The sequence below is a fragment of the Stegodyphus dumicola genome, chromosome 9, assembly GCF_044657685.1.
Source record: "Stegodyphus dumicola isolate Sdum_Otavi_A_Nest chromosome 9, ASM4465768v1".
Taxonomy (NCBI): Eukaryota; Metazoa; Arthropoda; class Arachnida; order Araneae; family Eresidae; genus Stegodyphus; species Stegodyphus dumicola.
The window spans coordinates 169,534,492-169,553,859 of record NC_140776.1 but is presented as its reverse complement, the minus strand read 5'-3'; the positions used below and the strand labels follow the sequence as shown (position 1 = coordinate 169,553,859).

At 34.9% G+C, this 19,368-nt stretch overlaps 1 non-coding gene across 1 annotated transcript; it reads right to left on the bottom strand.

The window, feature by feature from the left end:
* Positions 1 to 13,632: 13,632 nt before the first annotated feature.
* On the bottom strand, positions 13,633 to 13,705 carry TRNAS-UGA (transfer RNA serine (anticodon UGA)). The gene has a single exon. It is a non-coding gene; the product is annotated as a tRNA-Ser (tRNA).
* Between the last annotated feature and the right edge of the window lie 5,663 nt (positions 13,706 to 19,368).

Here is a 19,368-nt window from a genome sequence, read left to right as displayed (position 1 = left end):
CCAATGGCCCAGTAGATTGAATCCTAGATCTTTGTCACTTTTCCTTTGATGTCTTTAATGTTCGGAATTCAAGACAGTCTATTATTAATAATTAGTCCTTCAGATTGAAGGTTTTTTACAAAACTTGTTGGCTGTCCTGAAATTTTGAGACTAAGATTTCTTTTCAATGGACAGTGTCAAACTATTATTTTTGCTTTTATTTTTTTTTTCTTTTTTGGGTTGGGGGATTTTTATTTTATGAAGACGATAACAGTTTTGAAATATATATAATATATTCTGATCCCTGATCTCAACATTGCGTCTGCCTGCCACTGTTATGAGAAAATAATCTGCGTAGGCTGTGAGCTTTATATCTGGCAGTTCAGAAAATTCGCTTAAGAAAGAGTTTTCTATGAGATTCAAAAAAAAGCGGATCTAAACACCAGCAGTTTGAATACAGCAGTTTGAAGGCAGCAGTTTGTGACATCTCAAATACCCACTCTATCATGATCTGTTTTCTGTACTTCTGTCAGTCAAATAATTGTTAATGATTTAGTAAAGCTTGATTTAATTTTAACTAAGAGTTAAATTTATTTTGGAAAAGACCTTTCTTATTAACTCTCGTTTTCAAACCACGCTTTCTTTCCAGAATGAGATTTCAAATTCGCGCATTATGTAAAATAAGGTAAAAAGCTACTTTTTTAACTGGTGTCTGAATTACACTCATGTCCATAAATTAAGGATAATTCGGAGTCAAGCGGAAATCGAACTCTAAAATAAATATATCACCTGTAAAATCACTACACACATCTTCAAGAATCATATGCAAATTTCAGGAAGTAACTAGATGACACCGATGGTACGTCACAAAGACGAGAGCGTAAGAGAGTGATATATAAGGAATACAGGCAAAGAAGTAAAATTGTTCGCAGGCGCTTTATAAGCATTTCAGTGCAATAACCGAATAGTTATGACACAAAGGATGCATTTGGATGATTGTTTACGTGGCAGAATTATCGGCCGTCTGGAATGTGGGCGTACCCAACTGGAAGTATCAGACGAACTTGGAATTGCTCAGAGTATCATCTCCAGGCTTTGGAAACGCTTCCAAGATTATGGTAATGTGAGTAGACGTTTCAGCACAGGTCGCCCCAGATTTACAACGCCGAATGAGGACCGGTATTTGGCAGTTACTGCCAAAAGAAACAGGCGGAGCACAGCCTCAGACCTGTCTCGTCAGCTCTCTTCAGCCACTGTTACGACAATTTCAAGGCAGACCGTGTACAGACGCTTAGGGCAGATTGTTCTATATGCTCGTAGACCTGTCAGATGCATTCCACTTACTGCAACTCACTGTCGCCTGCGGTTAACCTGGAGTAGAGAGCATGCATTGTGGACACCGCAAGAGTGGGCTTGTGTGATGTTTTCCGACGAGTCCAGGTTTAGCTTGCAGTCTGATTCTCGCCGGACTTTCATATGGAGAGCTCCAGGTACCCGCTACCACCAAGAAAACATCATTGAACGACACCTTTACGGTGGTGCAGGAGTGCTCGTTTGGGTTGGAATTAATCCGGGTTCCAAAACTGACCTGTATGTTCAAATTGGAACCATGACAAGCCACATCTACCGGGACGTCATTCTGTAACAACATGTACGTTTGTTTCGGGGCGCCATGGGCGCACAATTTGTGTTTATGGATGACAACGCCCGTCCTCACCGTGCAAACATCGTAAGCGAATGCCTTCAATCGGAGGATATCACCCGTATGGACTGGCCAGCATTCTCACCAGACTTGAATCCAGTAGAGCACGTGTGGGACATCCTTGGACGACGAGTTGCAGCCCGTCAACCTCCTCCTACATGTCTACCGGAACTTCGGAGAGCATTGCTTTTTGAGTGGTGTAATATCCCCCAAGATAAGATCGATAATTTGATACTCAGCATGCCTAGGCGTTGTACGGACTGTATTGCATCGTCTGGGAGACATACAATGTATTACCAATCATACCAACCATGTAATATTGGTTTTTTGTAAATAGGTGTTTTTTTTTTTTTTTTTTTTTTTTTTTGTAATTTTCTCCAGGGAGAAAAAATCGCTAATTTTTTTAATAATATCAAACATATAGCATCTTTTTTTGCTCTTTACCTTTTGTTTAATAAATACAAATAAGTCAAATTTGTTTTGCTTCTAACTCTTCCTTTGTCTGATTTTGCATTATCCTTAATTTGTGGACATGAGTGTACTTCAGACAGAGTCTGTTGAGAGCGTGTTCTGATTTCAGCCCCGCTGTTTCGCTACTTTTACTGCTGTTATCGGTTATCGGTTAGTGTACTAGATTATTGGTTATTGTATGTCGGTATTGGCAAAAAGCTGACTACGCGCAGCTTCAGTTAATTTATTCAACATAGGATTAGATTTTGATTTTACGTTTTCTATTTTGAGTTCCCGCTAAATGTATTGGTTGAACACAGAAGAAGCTTGAAAAGGGTCTTTTCAACCTTCTTCTGTGTTGTTACTGTTACAAGTTGAGCTTAGTAAATAGTCGCTTCCCAGCTCAAGTTAAGATCTAGCCTTCTAAGTAACTTTAATTTAGCTAGAATTATTTACGTTCGGTCAGAAAATTTGGACAACCCACGGTGACTAGCTGTCATAAACATCCGACTACCATAGTCTGTAGAAAGCACTTAGAACGTCTAATGCTATTCTTATTGTATGTAGATCATTGCTCCGATTAAAAGTTATGATATATGTCAATTCTTTTAAAGAATGTCTGTTGATTTATTTCTTGTGAAACCACACTGCTTTGCATAGAGTAGGTTATTTTCTAACAGAAAATGTCTAAGGGAAACATTTTTTTTGGGGGCGCGGCCAGTAGTTTTTCTAAGAAAGCACAAATTTCCCAAAACTACTAATTAACAAATTATTTTTTTGATTTTAATGTAAAAACTGTCCTATTATTTCATACCTGGATTTGTTTTCTTTTGATATATTGCCTTAATTTCATTGACAGATTTTAATATACACGTATATATACGTTCTTACAGATATCACAATAAATATTCTAGGCCGTATATATACGGCCTTGCCGCTTAGAGGGTTAAATTTAAGCTCGTAATAAGCAAATTGGCCGATAAGAAGAAGGTAGAGACAGATCCTTGTCCATCTTTTAGAACAGTGCTACCTCTTAAATCTTAGTTCTCAGTGGGAAATTACTAAATCGCCAACAGGGATTCATTAAGACTTTGATAACAGCTGGGAAGTTCTGAAAAAGAAGTTTAATTAACTTTCCGTGCACAATAACATCCAAGCCTTGACTGGTTGGAAAATAGACTAATGTAAATAAAAAGAAATCTCCGTATTAAGCTGAATTATGACTGTATATCGTGTACAGAAAAAACTGTCAGAGGGCGTACACCGATTGAAAATATAACTGCTAATGCTGCACCTGTTCCTGCACAAGGAGCCGAACGGTGGTCAACTAGTTTGTAGCTTTTACAAACTCTTTTTGATTTATTTTGTGTGAGACACATAAGTCTTGAAAATAATCATATAATGACTCATTAAGTTGTGGGCGTATGCGATCCTCGATTTAGAATCCTCTAATATAGGCCTCAAACCAGCTTCCTCTACTTCAGCTGGTACTATGAAATTAGCTCAATTTTCCGCGATAAAGCTGGATATAAAGCATAAAATATTGTACTGCAGTTATTGTGACATTTAACAACAGAGTAAATTTAAACAGGCAAGAAGTCACAAACTCTTATGAGAACCTCTAATTACGAGATATAATGCTGTAACTCCGTCAGTTAATATTATTATCAAATAAAGGACGTTCATACCTCAGGGAACCATAAAAAACTTTAAACAATAGCTATAATAACTGAAATGGCTTAGATCAGCGTTTCTTAAACTGTGGGTGCGACACCCAGGGGGATCACCTGATCTGCAACAGGGGGTCTCCAAAAAATTTATCAGTTTTGATATTTCTTCAACATATTATAATAATTTTACAATTACCAAATATTTTTACACAATGTATCTGGAAAGAGATAAAGATAAGATAATACAGAAAAAAAAAAAAAAAAAGTTTCGACGCATTTTTTTTTTATAATAGAAACGTTCATTTTACTTGCTTTGCACATGACATTGTCATTTCGTCTGTTACTTATTTAAAATTTTCACATTGTTCTATGTCTTAAAATTAGAAATTAAAGTTAATGACCTAAAACTGAAATAGTATATTACAGTACAAGTGAAAAAAAATGAGTTTCACATACGCGTGTGTCGGATTTGCGCAATGCTTAAGGAGTCCCACAAAATTTTCGTAAATACAATGAGTCCCGAAGAAACCTCAGTGATAAAAAGTGGTCGCGACTGAAAAAAGTTTAAGAAACCCTGGATTAGACTGAAAAAATAGGAATTCAATTAGTGGGGAAGTTGTTTTTCCCGCAACCAGTATATGCAAGCAACAAAAACGGTATTACAGGCAAACATGTTCGTAGCACATTTTGAAACTATTTTGAAGTTATAGAAAGATAGTTACAGTTATAAAAAATGAATCAAATTAAATCAAATTTTTTAAGAAATTTAAAAAATCAAAATTTAAAGAAAGAAATTAATTAAAATTTAAATATTGAAAGTAAACCAAAAGTCAGCCATATATGTCCGGTCTATGGTAAATGTAGCCTATTCCTATAATCGGAAAAATCTAGCCATATAAAAAGCTTTAAAAAAGTAATTAAAACTTAAGACAGCCTGCTTAAGAAAAAATACGGTGTGGATATGATATGGTCATGATTATTGTGCTCGCAGACTGGAGTTTGTCGCTCTTCTGAGCCTTCCCTTTTTCTATTTTTTGTAGGAAATGGTCAAATAGCAGTGTTTTGTAGTCAGGCCAATACTTGTTTTATAACGGTTCTTGAAACCCTTCTAAACACTTAAGTGACTTAAACTGAAATGTGCCAATTAAACCATTGCGTTGTGTTCCATAATCCAATTAGCCGAAAGAGATACTTTGCTTCACTATCAAATGTTTTACCGCAATAGTTGTCCCAGTAGAAGGTTTTCTATGCCTGGCAGAGGAAGTAGCCAGGAGAGATATCAGCTGCGCTGCGAAAAACGAGATTTATTACCTGTGGATTTTCTTCATTCTATTAACACATCAATTTCTATCAAATTTTGTTGGTTTTACTATCATCATATTTTTTTCCCGAGGTAAAACACCCCTTCAAGGCGGCGCAAGTAAAGGAGGCAATCGAAGCAGAAAAAAGTGAACTCTCTCCCACCTGCACCTCGTTTTAAAGAGTGTGGTTACCACATTCCAGAAAATGCCCCAAAAGAAGGGAGAATTTTCAGCACACAAACCAAGAACAAAACAATACACAAAATTTCTTTCATTTATGATTTCAATTCAACCCCTTTCGTCTTTGATGCCATCCAAGCCCCCAAAAACGTAATTTTTTAGCGTACTTTTCAGCCCTCAGAAACCGGATGTAAGAACCAGATTAAACCGCATAAGTGGGCGATTTTACTTAAAAACAGAATTAAAATGTACTTTTTGAAAGCCAGTAAGCTTCTTGCCATTTCTAATGAAAATATCTGCTTAATTTCAAATAATTTCTCAGATAATTAACTTATGTTAATAAATATAAGTTCATGACAAAGGCAAATTTTTTTTCTATATACTTTATTTAAATTTCAAATAAATAAATAATAATTTGAATTCTTAAATTGCAATAATACTCAAAACTTAGTAGAGATGCATGTCTGTTAACCGAATTAAGTTAAAACTTATAAGGCATTTCTCTCGCCATCCTAGCGTGCCTTCTTGGTGTAGTGGTTCTGCAAGCTGGGCCCGTATTCCAGAGGTCCGTGGTTCGATTCCCGGCGAAGTCGTTGCTAATTTTTCATCTTTCCTGCTTCATTCAATTGCTGTTCTTCATTCTCCATAATGAAATACTTTACTCTTTACATATCTTACATTCTCAGCCTCTACTATTCTCATACATTATGTTGTTCATTTTCAAAATTTGTAATGATCTTCTTAAGTATTTACTTATGTATTTACGTTTCATTTACCTTCATATTTATTTAGGTATTATGTTTTTATATATTTAACTTCTTCAATTTTTATTATATAATTCTCAGAATTCTGATACTTTATTTGACTTCATATATAACAGCATTGTATTTATCTTATTCTAAATTTTTAACTTTTATTTATTGTATCTATTTATTGTATCTATTTATGTTTATTATTTATTGTATTATTTATATATTTATTTCTTGATATTTTATTTTTATTATGTAATTATCAAAATTCTAAAATTTTATTGTATTTTACATAACAACACAGTTGGTAGATGATTCCATCAGTTGAGCGTAAAAGCTGAATGTCTTAAAGGCGGTGCAGCTGCTCATCTGATGGTAAATAAATAAATAATAAATCTTTCCTGCTTCGAAAAATATCTAATGTCTCTACAGTGGCGCCCGAACTAAAATGGTGGATGGTGATTCTCCGCACCCAGGATTTGGCGATTGGTTCCCCAAAAAACCCCAGTCGCCCTTTAAAAGGGGGAGTATATAAGGTATATAAGGGGTATATATATATATATAAGAGTATATACATATATATATATATATTATATATAAGAGTATATGAAGGGTAGTATATATTTTCTCCCGCCCTCCCGACTTTCCCTTCGGGCGTTGCTAATTTTTCCCCTTGCCTGCTTCGAAAAACATACCTAATGTCTCTACATACTAAACGCCGATTATCTGACTTTTCAAAGTAATGAAACTAACTTAAACAACTTAATTATTAACACTCCTAATTAAAACGTTGTTTAGTAAATTAAAGTGCATAGGTGAGTGTGGAATAATATTTAATGAATTAAATAAATTTGACTACAGAATAGCAGTTGCAAAGACAGTAATTATTTCTGTCACATTTGTGTATAGAATATGTTTGAGAAATAAATTGTTTTTACCTATTTTTATTCCGAAAATTATAGCAGCATATCTCCCATACTATAAGTACAGACACTTGTTTTAAATCCATATATTGATTTCATCAAATCTGTCTAAATAATGTCTGTTTCGCATAGTAATGGGACAAATGCTGCTAGTTATAAACATTTTGTCCTTTTTGCCTTTTAAAACACTCTCAAAATTTAATAAATTATGTTAAAAACTGATAAATTTTAGTTCCTTAAGTCGTCGAATATGCTTCCAATTACACCACGAAAGCATGCGGTAAGGAAGCGGAAAATACCTTTTAAGTTCTTCATGACCCACTTATATTCGTATCTAAAAGTAATCACAGTACATTATGAAACTCCTTTACGTATTTTACTTCCCATTTTCTATCACAATCATACAATACTTGTGATTCATAATATATTACTTCTTTATAGTAACAGTAATTAACCTGAAACAAAAAAGTAGCATTTCGGAAACTAATTTATCTGTAACCATAATTACAGCCAGTTTCAACATTTTTTTCAGTGCTATGATTAACTGACAGAAAAATACATTGAATCAAATTTTCATTCAAGAAATTTTTACGCAACATAAATCTTATGAATTCTATAGCATATGTTTTTTTTAATTTAGAGACAGCGTTATTTGTCTCATTGCATCATTTTGAAACAAATTTCCTGCTTTACGATGAAAATCTTTTCACAGCCATACATATTATGTATCTTTCGTCATTCTAATGCATAAAGCGCATACATAATATTTTATTTTCATGCATCAGAACTTTCAAATTAAACACGCAATGTTCATTTTCTTCCTTATTATAATTTCTACCGTAATTTTCCAGCGTCTTTCTTTTAGACGCTCTTATTTGGAAATGAATGCAAATATTAGGAAGAAGAATGATTAGAAGGAAGAGCGAATGTTGATTCATGCGTGTTCCATTTATTTTAATTAGTTTTTTAAAGTAATTGCCGAGCATATGTTTAATTTCAAGAAAGTTTTTGAATGAAGCAGCTGTGAAAGTTCCTTTTCCTCATTATCTTTTCGTTTCCATTTTCGCTCCGCAACTATTACTACAATTTCTTTCTAAGGTTCTCAGAATTAATAATTTATCCAATATCTTTTGTGTAAATTGAAGGTTTCGAATCACTAATTTGAAAATTATAAATATTGATATATAGATATATTAATAATTATATAGATTTATAATTATATAGATTTGCTATTAAAGAATATTAAATATGATTGTGAAATAATAGAAGTTTCATTACCTCATAATTTATTTTTAAAGTAAATTAAATATTTAAATTGCCAACTTGTATTCTTCTTGGAAATTCGAATATTCTTTCTATATTCTTGAATATTCCAAGAAGAATATTCTAATATTCGACTTCCAAGCTCTTCTATCCCTGGCCATGGACATCCAATTGGTTATTTTTAAAATTCTCAAGTATTTCCAAACAGTCGAGCCAACTTAGTTTAGTTCTCCCTCTTTTTCGCGTGCCGAATAGTCTGGCCAAGAAAATCTTTTTAGTTACTCTATTTTCATCCATTCTGTACAGGTGACCTTCCCATTTAATTCTCTGAATCTTTATGTATTTTACTATATCTATTTATATAAGAACTGCAGCAAAATGAAAGGAATTTTGCAAGAGGACTTAGACAACATTCAAAAAGACAAATAACAAAAGAGGAACTTCACTATAACGAAATAATATATAGAGTGTTTAAAATAAAGAGAAATTACAAAAGAAAGAAATTCATTAGAGAAAATTATCCAATCAAAATTTATGTAATAATTTATGTTAATAATGTGAATACAATTATTGTACAAACTTTATTTGTAAATCAGCCACAATATATGGCAATGTAAAAATTTTAGAATTATTAATAAATACTAGACAAGGGTGGAAGTGGGCAGAACCGATTAACCGTAATGGTAGAGAAATAATGCCCACGTCTTCCGTTACTACTACTACTACTACTATATCTATTTCCTTAAAGTATTTATTGAGTTCAGAGTTAGTTCTTCTTCTCCAGATATTGCTACATTTTATATCACCAGAAATACTTCTCAAAATATTTCTTTCAAAGACAGAAATGATACTTTTAGCTTTTTCTGTCATTTCCCAGGTCTCAGCAGAGTATGTAAGAATGGGTCTGATTAAGCTTTTGTAAATTAAAATCTTCGTTTTTCTGCTAGTTAAGTTAGACTTTAAGTATTTTTTGAGACCGAAAAAACATCGGTTAGCATCTGCGACTCTACTACGGATCTCAGGCATTAAATCATTGAGAGAATTAACTTCTGATCCTAAATATTTAAATTTGCTAACAGTTTCAAATTTGTAATTCCCAATTTCAAAATAGGGGCTGCTGTTATTACCCCATGGCATGTATTTAGTTTTATTTTGGTTGATTTCTAGATGCATTTTGCTGGCTGCAGCCTCTAGAGATATAAAAGACTAAGTGACTCGGGAGTGCGTGCGACTATGTCATTATCGTCAGCAAAAGCAAAAATCTGAACAGACTTGTTAAAGATGCCAACTTGTATTATAAGGTATTTCTCCCACTTCCCTAGCATTCCGTCGTGTTGTAACGGTAGAACGCTGGGCCGGTATTCCAGAGGTCCGTGGTTCGATTCCCGGCGAAGGCGGTTGCTAATTTTTCATCTCTCTGGCTTCCAATTAACCTAATGACTCTACAAGTAGCGCCCGACCTAAAAGGGTTGTGGATGATGATTCTCCGAACCCAGGATTTGGCGACTAGGTCCCCTAAAACCCTAGTCGCTCTTTAAAAAGGGGAGTATATAAGGTATTTCTCCCACTTCCCTAGCGTACCTTCGTGGTGTAACGGTAGCACGCTGGGCTGGTACTCCAGAGGTCCGTGATTTGCTTCTCGGCGAAGGCGATTGCTAATTTTTCATTTCTCTGGCTTCCAATTAACCTAATGACTCTACAAGTAGCGCCCGAACTAAAAGGGTTGTGGATGATGATTCTCCGCACCCAGGATTTGGCGATTAGGTTCCCTAAAACCCTAGTCGCTCTTTAAAAAGGGGAGTATATAAGTTTTTCTCCCACTTCCCTAGCGTGCCTTCGTGGTGTAACGGTAGCACGCTGGGCTGGTACTCCAGAGGTCCGTGATTTGCTTCTCGGCGAAGGCGATTGCTAATTTTTCATTTCTCTGGCTTCCAATTAACCTAATGACTCTACAAGTAGCGCCCGAACTAAAAGGGTTATGGATGATGATTCTCCGCACCCAGGATTTGGCGACTAGGTCCCCTAAAACCCTAGTCGCTCTTTAAAAAGGGGAGCATATAAGGTATTTCTCCCACTTCCCCAGCGTGCCTTCGTGGTGTAACGGTAGCACGCTGGGCTGGTATTCCAGAGGTCCGTGGTTCGCTTCCCGGTGAAGGCGATTGCTAATTTTTCGTCTTTCTGGCTTCCAATTAACCTAATGACTCTACAGTATTAGAATACCACAAAACAAGAAAATAAAAAGCTACGATTGCTACATGTACAAAATATACAGGATGTTTCAGCAAATTGGTTACAAACTTTCAGGCGCACCTAGAAGATTAAAACTCACGTGGAAGTACATGGTCGAAAAGGCTCTCCTTGCTCGGTAATAACGACACAAAACAGGAAAAAGAAATATTAGGGAAGAGGTGACAGAATATGTTTATTATTCCTAGTACAGCTAAAATGCTGGAACAGCTTTGGCTGGTGTACGAGGTAGATGGCGCTAGATACACAGAAATGTCAGATGGCAGATCATGTGCTAGGGTGGTCCAGTGCTTGGCCAGGAAGATCGCTAGACCTCACTTGCATTGGCTATGACATTCCTCTGGAGGTACGTCGAAACACTGGTATGCGAAATGTCTTCATCAAGAGCAAAGAAATCTGCAAGATCTCTCTTCGCTTTTCAATTTGCAAAGCCAAATATGATTATTCACTCCGTATCCGTGAATATACTGAAGTTTTGTGGCAATTATGAGTCTTTTGCAGTGTGAAATTCTTTGCTTAAACGATATGGGTATTCCTAATTGCTTTTCATCGCAATTTTGTATCCGCGATTCGTCATATCAGAATGGAATACCAAAGGAATGTTACAATTGTTTTGACCCGAATGATATCACTTTAGTCATGCCATCTCTTAACGAGAGGGGTAACTGGTTTGTTAGGATTTATTTATTTTTAACTACTTAACCAGTTATTTATGTTAATTATCATTACTGTCTTTCTCGCTTTTCCTTTTAATGCAAGAATACTAATTTCTAGTTCTAGCTCATTTCAATGAGGTAGAAAGAGATGGTATTTAAATGAAGGTTTTAGACTATAGAATCAGAGTACATCCCGCCTGCTGAAGGCCATGTTACTAGTTTGATCTCTTTATAGCAGAGTTTATCTGCGGCGTTACGTTATTCTTACCATTAAGCTTACTAAGCCGATATTAGGTTTCAGCGAACTTGAGCTCTGTGCAGCCTTTTGGCTAGCATATGATTTACTTAGTTTAACTTGAATTTATTACATTTGATTTAGACCATATGCTGTCTGGCTAGGTAAGCACTGTAACAGCTTTAAATAATATTAAAATCTTGTAGTTTAAATAATTTAAATAGATGAACATTAAGGTATTTGTGAATGGCAATATTTGAAACCACACTCGAGTGCCTCGTGCGACTCTCGCACGAAGAATGTAATTTATTTTTAAATGTGAGAATATGTTTTCTCTTCTTGTTTGTATGTCGCCATTTTTTTTAGTGTTAAATAAAAGTTATTGCTGTGTTCCATCATTGGAGTTGCTTCATTTCGCCAAAGAAGTATCACAGTCTTCATTATTTTGGAGGCACCGGCGAGATCGAATAATCGTGCTTATTTTTATTTTATTAGTTCATCACTGAACGCAATATTAGCGATACCAGATTGTTACTTTCTGTTAATATTAAATTGCTTTATTTTATTAGTTCATCACTGAACGTAATATTAGTGATACCAGGTTATTACTTCCTGTTGATATTGAATTGCCTTATTTTATTAGTTCATCACTGAACGTAATATTAGTAATACCAGATTATTACTTTCTGTTGATATTAAATTGCCTTTTTTTATTAGTTCATCACTGAACGTAACTTCCTATTGATATTGAATTGTCTTATTTTATTAGTTCATCACTGAACATAATATTAGTGATATCAGGTTATTACTTCCTGTTAACACTGAACTGCCTTATTTTATTAGTTTATCACTTGAATGTAAACTTAGTGATACCATTTTAATGCCGTTTCTACTAGAGCACAAAGGTAAAGAAAAATAGCTGAAGAGCAGATCTTGGAACCGATGAAGGAAGAAAATAAAGCATCCAGAGATGTATTTGAAGAAGTTAAATCACCAGAATTAAACGTGGAAGATGTTCACGAAAATTTGAAAAACGATAAAGAAATTAATATTGAGAATCATTTTGCAATGCAGCGTTATCATCATCTTTCGGCTTTTGATTTAATATCAAAGCCGCTACTAATAGACGAAGAAAACAATTGTCGAAAGCAAATGACAAATGAATATTATCCGAAAGGCACAGATGAACTTAGGAAAGGCTTTGCTGTGAATTATAGCCTAGGAACTGGTCCACCATGGAAGAGATCTAGGCGCCGTCAAGAAAAAAAAAAAAGAAGACTAATTTGAATACTGTCCATTTTCTTCCTATTTAAATGTGGTGTAAAAATATTTGTTTAAAATTTAAAATTTTCGGCTTGAAAATTTGGAAACTTATGAGAGAAGTTATCTTTTCTCTTTAAAGCAATTGAGCAAGCCGAGCTTATAAACTTTCGAAATTTACAGAACTTTTCCCTTCGGTAAAAGTCTCTCCGTTGGGGGAGAGGTTGTAACAGCTTTAAATAATATTAAAATCTTGTAGTTTAAATAATTTAAATAGATGAACATTAAGGTATTTGTGAATGGCAATATTTGAAACCAGACTCGAGTGCCTCGTGCGACTCTCGCACGAAGAATGTAGCCATTTTTTTTAGTGTTAAATAAAAGTTATTGCTGTGTTCCATCATTGGAGTTGCTTCATTTCGCCAAAGAAGTATCACAGCACAAGCTCTTCCTATCTTCTGTTTAATTTATTGAGTAAAATGAAAGGGCTACATTACACCCTTTCCGAGTCTTTGTTGTAATTTCCAAGACGTAGCGATAGTTCGCTTACGTCTTCAAGGGCTCTCATCTGATTTACATTACCGAAGAGGGAGAGACTCGTGTAGGCTCAACATTACTTCTTTAAGCTGGTAAAGGATCGGTATTTGCAAACACGAATGAGATTTTGCACATTAAAATTAGCAAGTAGTGCGCTCCATTCTCCTCAGGTGATATATGAATATGTTTTCTATTGTGAGCGCTGCAATCATTGATAAAGAATCCATTATTATGCAATGAAATTATTTTGTCTTAACGTTGACTACCACGCAGGTTTGAAATAAAAATCGCCTTTAAGTCCAGGAGCATTGCTATACCATGCTTCAATTGTTTCCCATCGTAGGTGTTTAGAACATCTAGAATGAAACATTCTGGGACACGGGTTCACTTTAAAATCTTTCCTCAAGAACGAGGTATCTAAGAAAAGGTTTTAGAGACATTGGGTCGTTTTTGAAAGCAGGAGAGATGAAAAACGAGCAATGCCTTCGCCGGGATTCGAACCACGGACCTCTCGAAATCACGTCCAGCGTGCTGACCGCTACACCACGAAGGCATGCTACGAAGGCCGCAGGAATACATTATATACTCTCTTTTTAAAAGGGCAACTGGGGATTAGGGGACACAATCGCCAATTCCTGGTGGTGGAGAATCATCATCTACCACCCACTGTCATAAATAAGTATCTATGTGCCTGTAGAAAAATCTCACAGGTACAGCAGGACCTCTGCCTTGAGCACCTATAATGTCTATATATCAGGTCTGCCTGTACGCCATCCTGACGCTCAATCACATAAAAGCAAGAGCAAATATAGTTTTATAAATGTGTTCTATATGCAATGTTGCTCCTGAAAATGTATTTACAGAGTTGAATCTGCATAATGTAATTCGTAAATGTAATGTCAATAATGGTAATGTAATACCACTATTATCTCATACCTCATATATAATGTCAATGCCGTATCGCATAGTGTCTATATAAGACATGCAATGTCATAATTATGTAAATATGTATATGCACAGCACTATTTATACGTGCACTGAAGTAATTTAGTTACAACCGCCTTCTGCACACATGTAGTGCATATGTACTAGCCCTGCATGAAAGCTCTCCCAAGTTCATTTGCGTAATTACAGGAATAATTATTATGTTCTATATGTACCTATATGCAATCTCTAGCCAACTTTAGATAAGGGTGGACGTGGTGCTGTACTGATTAATCTTTACGGCAAAGGGACAGTTCCCACGTCCACCGTCACTTATCACTTATCACTTATCATCTACCACCCTTTTAGTTCGGGGTCCACTGTAGAGACATTAGGTTATTTCGAAGCAGAAGATGTGAAAAATGAGCAATGCCCTCTCCGGGGTTCAAACCTCTTGAATACGCGTCAAGCGTGCTGACCACTACACCACGAAGGCATGCTAAGAAGGCGGGAGAGATACCTTATATACTCTCCCTTTTAAAGGGCGACTGGGGTTTAGGGGACCCACTCGCCAAATCCTGGTGCTGCAGAATCATCATTCACTATCTTTCAGTTCGGGCGCCACTGTAGAGACATTAAGTATTTTTTTTTTGGAAGCAGAGGAAATGAAAAATGAGCAATGCCTTCACCGGGACTCGAACCACGGGCCCCTCGAATACGCGCCGAGTTTGCTGACCACCTTTTTTAATTTGGTCGCCATTGTAGTGAGATTAGGTTATTTTTTAAACCAGAAGAGATGAAAAATAAGCCAATGCCCTGGCAGGGAGTCGAACCACGAACCTCCCAAATTCGCGTCGAGCGTGCTGACCACTACACCTCGAAGGCATAGTAAGAAGGCGGGAGAAATACCTTATAGGGTGTGTGGTTCTAAAATTATTACTTCTTTTCCAAATATTTTTTCTGTAGTGACAAATGGTTGAATTTGTTTTTGTATGTGTGTGTGTTAAAATTGTTGCTCCAACTTTTTGTAATGTGTAATAGAAAAATGAAAGAGTAATTTTTAAGTGGAGCATATAGCAGTGAAGAAGAAATCTGTTGCGAGGCTTAGAAAATTTCGATTAGTAGCGATGAAGAACAGTCGAGATTTTTCAGAGAGATCATTAATTATAAGTAAAATTAAATCTTCAGATTTTTATTCGAATACTGATAAATACAGTGATAATAAATGGGGTGTAGATGTTACGGTGAAACACCGAAATCTGGAGAATGTCGACTTTCACTGGTGAATGTCAACATTCACATAGTCTCTTGGTGTATGTCCGAAATATTTTCCAAATACTCTTATTTCTGACTTACACCGGTCAATGTCAACATTCACCATGTACTAATGGTGAATGTTGAACATATAACAATATTATATTTCCTTCTCCGTAATTCAGTCGCGAATAAACGCACTTGAGACTTGAAATAAGAACTTAAGAAAATGAGAATCTAAAACACACAATACATTCAAAATGAGAAAGGAAAATAATAGAAGTTAAAAACTTGCTTAATTTTACAGTACGTTCTCAATGAGAAAATAAAATAACAGTCATAAAAAACTTACTAAATTATGTGATTCAAATCTTATTGATTGCAACAACTTAAACTATTATGGCACTTTATGACCTCTCTTTTCGACTTTCACCAGAGCATATCTGCGATTCGACATATACCGGCGAGGGTCCGAATATACAAGAATGTAGTGCAATATTCGATCTTTCACCGACGTGTTTCGTGAATGTTGATATTCTCCGGTGAAAGTCGACATTCTCCAATTTTGGTCTTTCACGGTAACATAGATACTACTGATCATAATTTATAAGAATTAGTTGTTTAGAAAGAAAAAAGTTGAGAGCGAAAAAAGCAAAATTCAATTTAATGAAAGGAATAAATTTAGCTGTCGGCAAAAGCCATTTTCGTTTCTTTCTTTCATCAATCAAGTCAAAGTATTAAAGTCATGTTGCCAATGGTACGAAAAATCTATTTACATTTGTTTAGCTATTTCTCACTTTTAAGCCTAAGTAAAAATTTTAATCTTCCAATCCTACCAGTCTTTGAAAATTTCGATTAAGTTTTCCTGCTAGATTTTGTAAGATGCATAAGATTCTGTAAAATGTTTAAAATCGCTTTCTTTATTACTTCTGAATATCTTTAAAAAAGTAACAAGCAAATTTTTACTCAATAATCAATAATCTTTTTAATACTAAAATGCAAGTTTAATTCGCTTTAATCTTTATCGCTTTTTGATTTACTGAAGGAATTTCTGCCTTTAAGTATTCTTTACAAAGACTAATATGTCTTATAAAGTTTAACTTCGAATATTGGCGTTTTCTTAATAGCTTTTCTAATGGGATGCGAGAAAAGTTTTTGTAACAGTAACAGTTGTAAACAAACTGCTGCAGTTTCCCTCTTTTGTTGACAGTTTGACGTTTTCTCGACATTCCATGATGATGGATCGGACTTTATTCTAAATTCGACGTTTGAGTATGAAAGGAAAGCTCGTGTTCGACACAGCTAAACTTTGTGAAATAATTTACAGGCTTTCCTCAACATCGTTCTCGGTTTTGAAATTGTTTGTGAAAGAGATGAGATTCCGCCTTTTCGTGAAGGAATTCTGCTGTGTGAAAGAGCTGGATGATTGCATTGTAATGTGAATAGACTGAGAAACTCTTTTCAGTCATTTAGCAGAGCTGTGGCTCGGAACTGCAAGCAGATATGAACGTAATACACAAGTCTGCAATTTCCGTCCAGTGCAAAGTTTCAAAATATTGATTAGTTTTACTGTATGTTTCTGAAGGCGACAGAAGAGGTTCGTTTTTCTGTTGTATGAGTTATGGCTTTTGCTTACTGTTCAAGCTCTGCTATATTGTCATCGTTACCTAATTACCATAGTAGAAAATGTCATTACAATCAGCTGTAAATTCAGTTAATTAAATATCAAGTCATCCAAGTCTATTTCAAATAAACTACAGAGTCTGGCCTTTTTAGCTAGCATAAAGTAGACCACAACTCTCGAAGACAATTGGTGAGTTATCACTCTGTCTTTACAGAGACAGGGAAAGAGTGTAAAGGATCATTTTATTAATTCAAATAAAATGTAACAGTCGGCACCAACTCGTGCTTATAATTTCGATTTTAAGTCAACAGTTTTGTTATAGAAGTCAACATTAAATTAAAGACAATGCGTAAACTAAAACTAATAAAAATAGACCAAAACTCTAAAAGACGATTGGTGAGTTATCACGATGTCTTTTAAGTATTACAGAGAGAGGGACAGAGTGTAAAGGATCATTTTATAAATTCAAACAAAGTGTAACAGTCGGCAACAACTCGTGCTTAAAGAAGTCAACAGTTTTGTTTTAAATCAAAGACAATGGGTAAACTAAAACTAATAAAAATAGTCCAAAACTCTAAAAGACGATTGGTGATCTATCAGGATGTCTTTTAAGTATTACAGAGACAGGTAAAGAGTTTAAAGGATCGTTTTATAAATTCAAATAAAGTATAACAGTCGGCACCAACTCGTCCTTATAGAATTCAACAGTTTTGTCTTAAATCAAAGACAATGGGTAAACTAAAACTAATAAAAATAGACCAAAAGTCTAAAAGGTGATTGGCGAGTTATCACGATGTCTTTTAAGTATTACAGAGACAGGGAAAGAATGTAAAGGATCATTTTATAAATTCAAACAAAGTGTAACAGTCGGCAACACCTCGTGCTTAAAGAAGTCAACAGTTTTGTTTTAAATCAAAGACAATGGGTAAACTAAAACTAATAAAAATAGTCCAAAACTCTAAAAGACGATTGGTGATCTATCAGGATGTCTTTTAAGTATTACAGAGACAGGTAAAGAGTTTAAAGGATCATTTTATAAATTCAAATAAAGTGTAACAGTCGTCACAAACTCGTCCTTATAGAATTCAACAGTTTTGTCTTAAATCAAAGACAATGGGTAAACTAAAACTAATAAAAATAGACCAAAAGTCTAAAAGGTGATTGGCGAGTTATCACGATGTCTTTTAAGTATTACAGAGACAGGGAAAGAATGTAAAGGATCATTTTATAAATTCAAACAAAGTGTAACAGTCGGCAACAACTCGTGCTTAAAGAATTCAACAGTTTTGTCTTAAATCAAAGACAATGGGTGAACTAAAACTAATAAAAATAGACCAAAACTCTAAAAGACGATTGGTGAGTTATCACGATGTCTTTTAACTATTACAGAGACAGGGAAAGAGTTTAAAGGATCATTTTATAAATTCAAATAAAGTGTAACAGTCGGCACCAACTCGTGCTTATAGAAGCCAACAGTTTTGCCTTAAATCAAAGACAATGGTTGAACTAAAACTAAGAAAAATAGACCAAAACTCTAAAGGACGATTGGTAGTTGAGTTACTACGACGTCTTTTAAGTATTACATAGACAGCGTAAAGGATAATTTTATTAATTCAAATAAAGTGTAACAGTCGGCACCAACTTGTGCTTATAGAAGCCAACAGTTTTGGCTTAAATCAAAGACAATGGCTGAACTAAAACTAACAAAAATACGTATAACCTAAGGCTTCATAGTTTAACGAGTGCGCAAGCTGACTCTGACCCAAGTCAGCTTAAACCAGCCTAATGGAAAAAATAACTCAACACCGCAGAATGCGGATCGCTAGAGAATCTACTTTAGCAACGTGGTCTTCAAGCAGGAAGAACAGTCTTTGGTTTTACCCTCTAAAACGTTCCTTTAATTACTACCTGCATTCCACCTCATTTGAATAAATTAATGGAAATTTAAATGTATAGAAATTAACATTCTAGCAGGAAAATCGGAATTAGGGAGATATGATACAGAATTTATATAAAATAACTGGTTAAGCAACTTAAATGATACTTTACAAAACAAAATCAAAATCTACCTGGACTGCTTACATATTGTGGCAAAATCTCATAATAACTGAATGCGTAGCGATATTTTTTTATTCCAAGACTCGATAAATTTCTGTAGACTATATTCGATACTTACCTATTAGTGCCACCACCTTGGCGCATCTGACATTTTTTTACAGGAGAAAATGTCATTTGATGAATTTTCGGATTTCAAGTTGCGATGGATAACATAACCTAAAGAACTGTAACTGTGATGTGCTTGGTTGTCAGAGTTTGGCGACTTCTGAAAATTTGGCAATTTCTACCAAGGTGGTTGCGATAGTACGTAAGTAGCCAATATTCTAACTAATTACAAGTTTTTTATCATTATATGT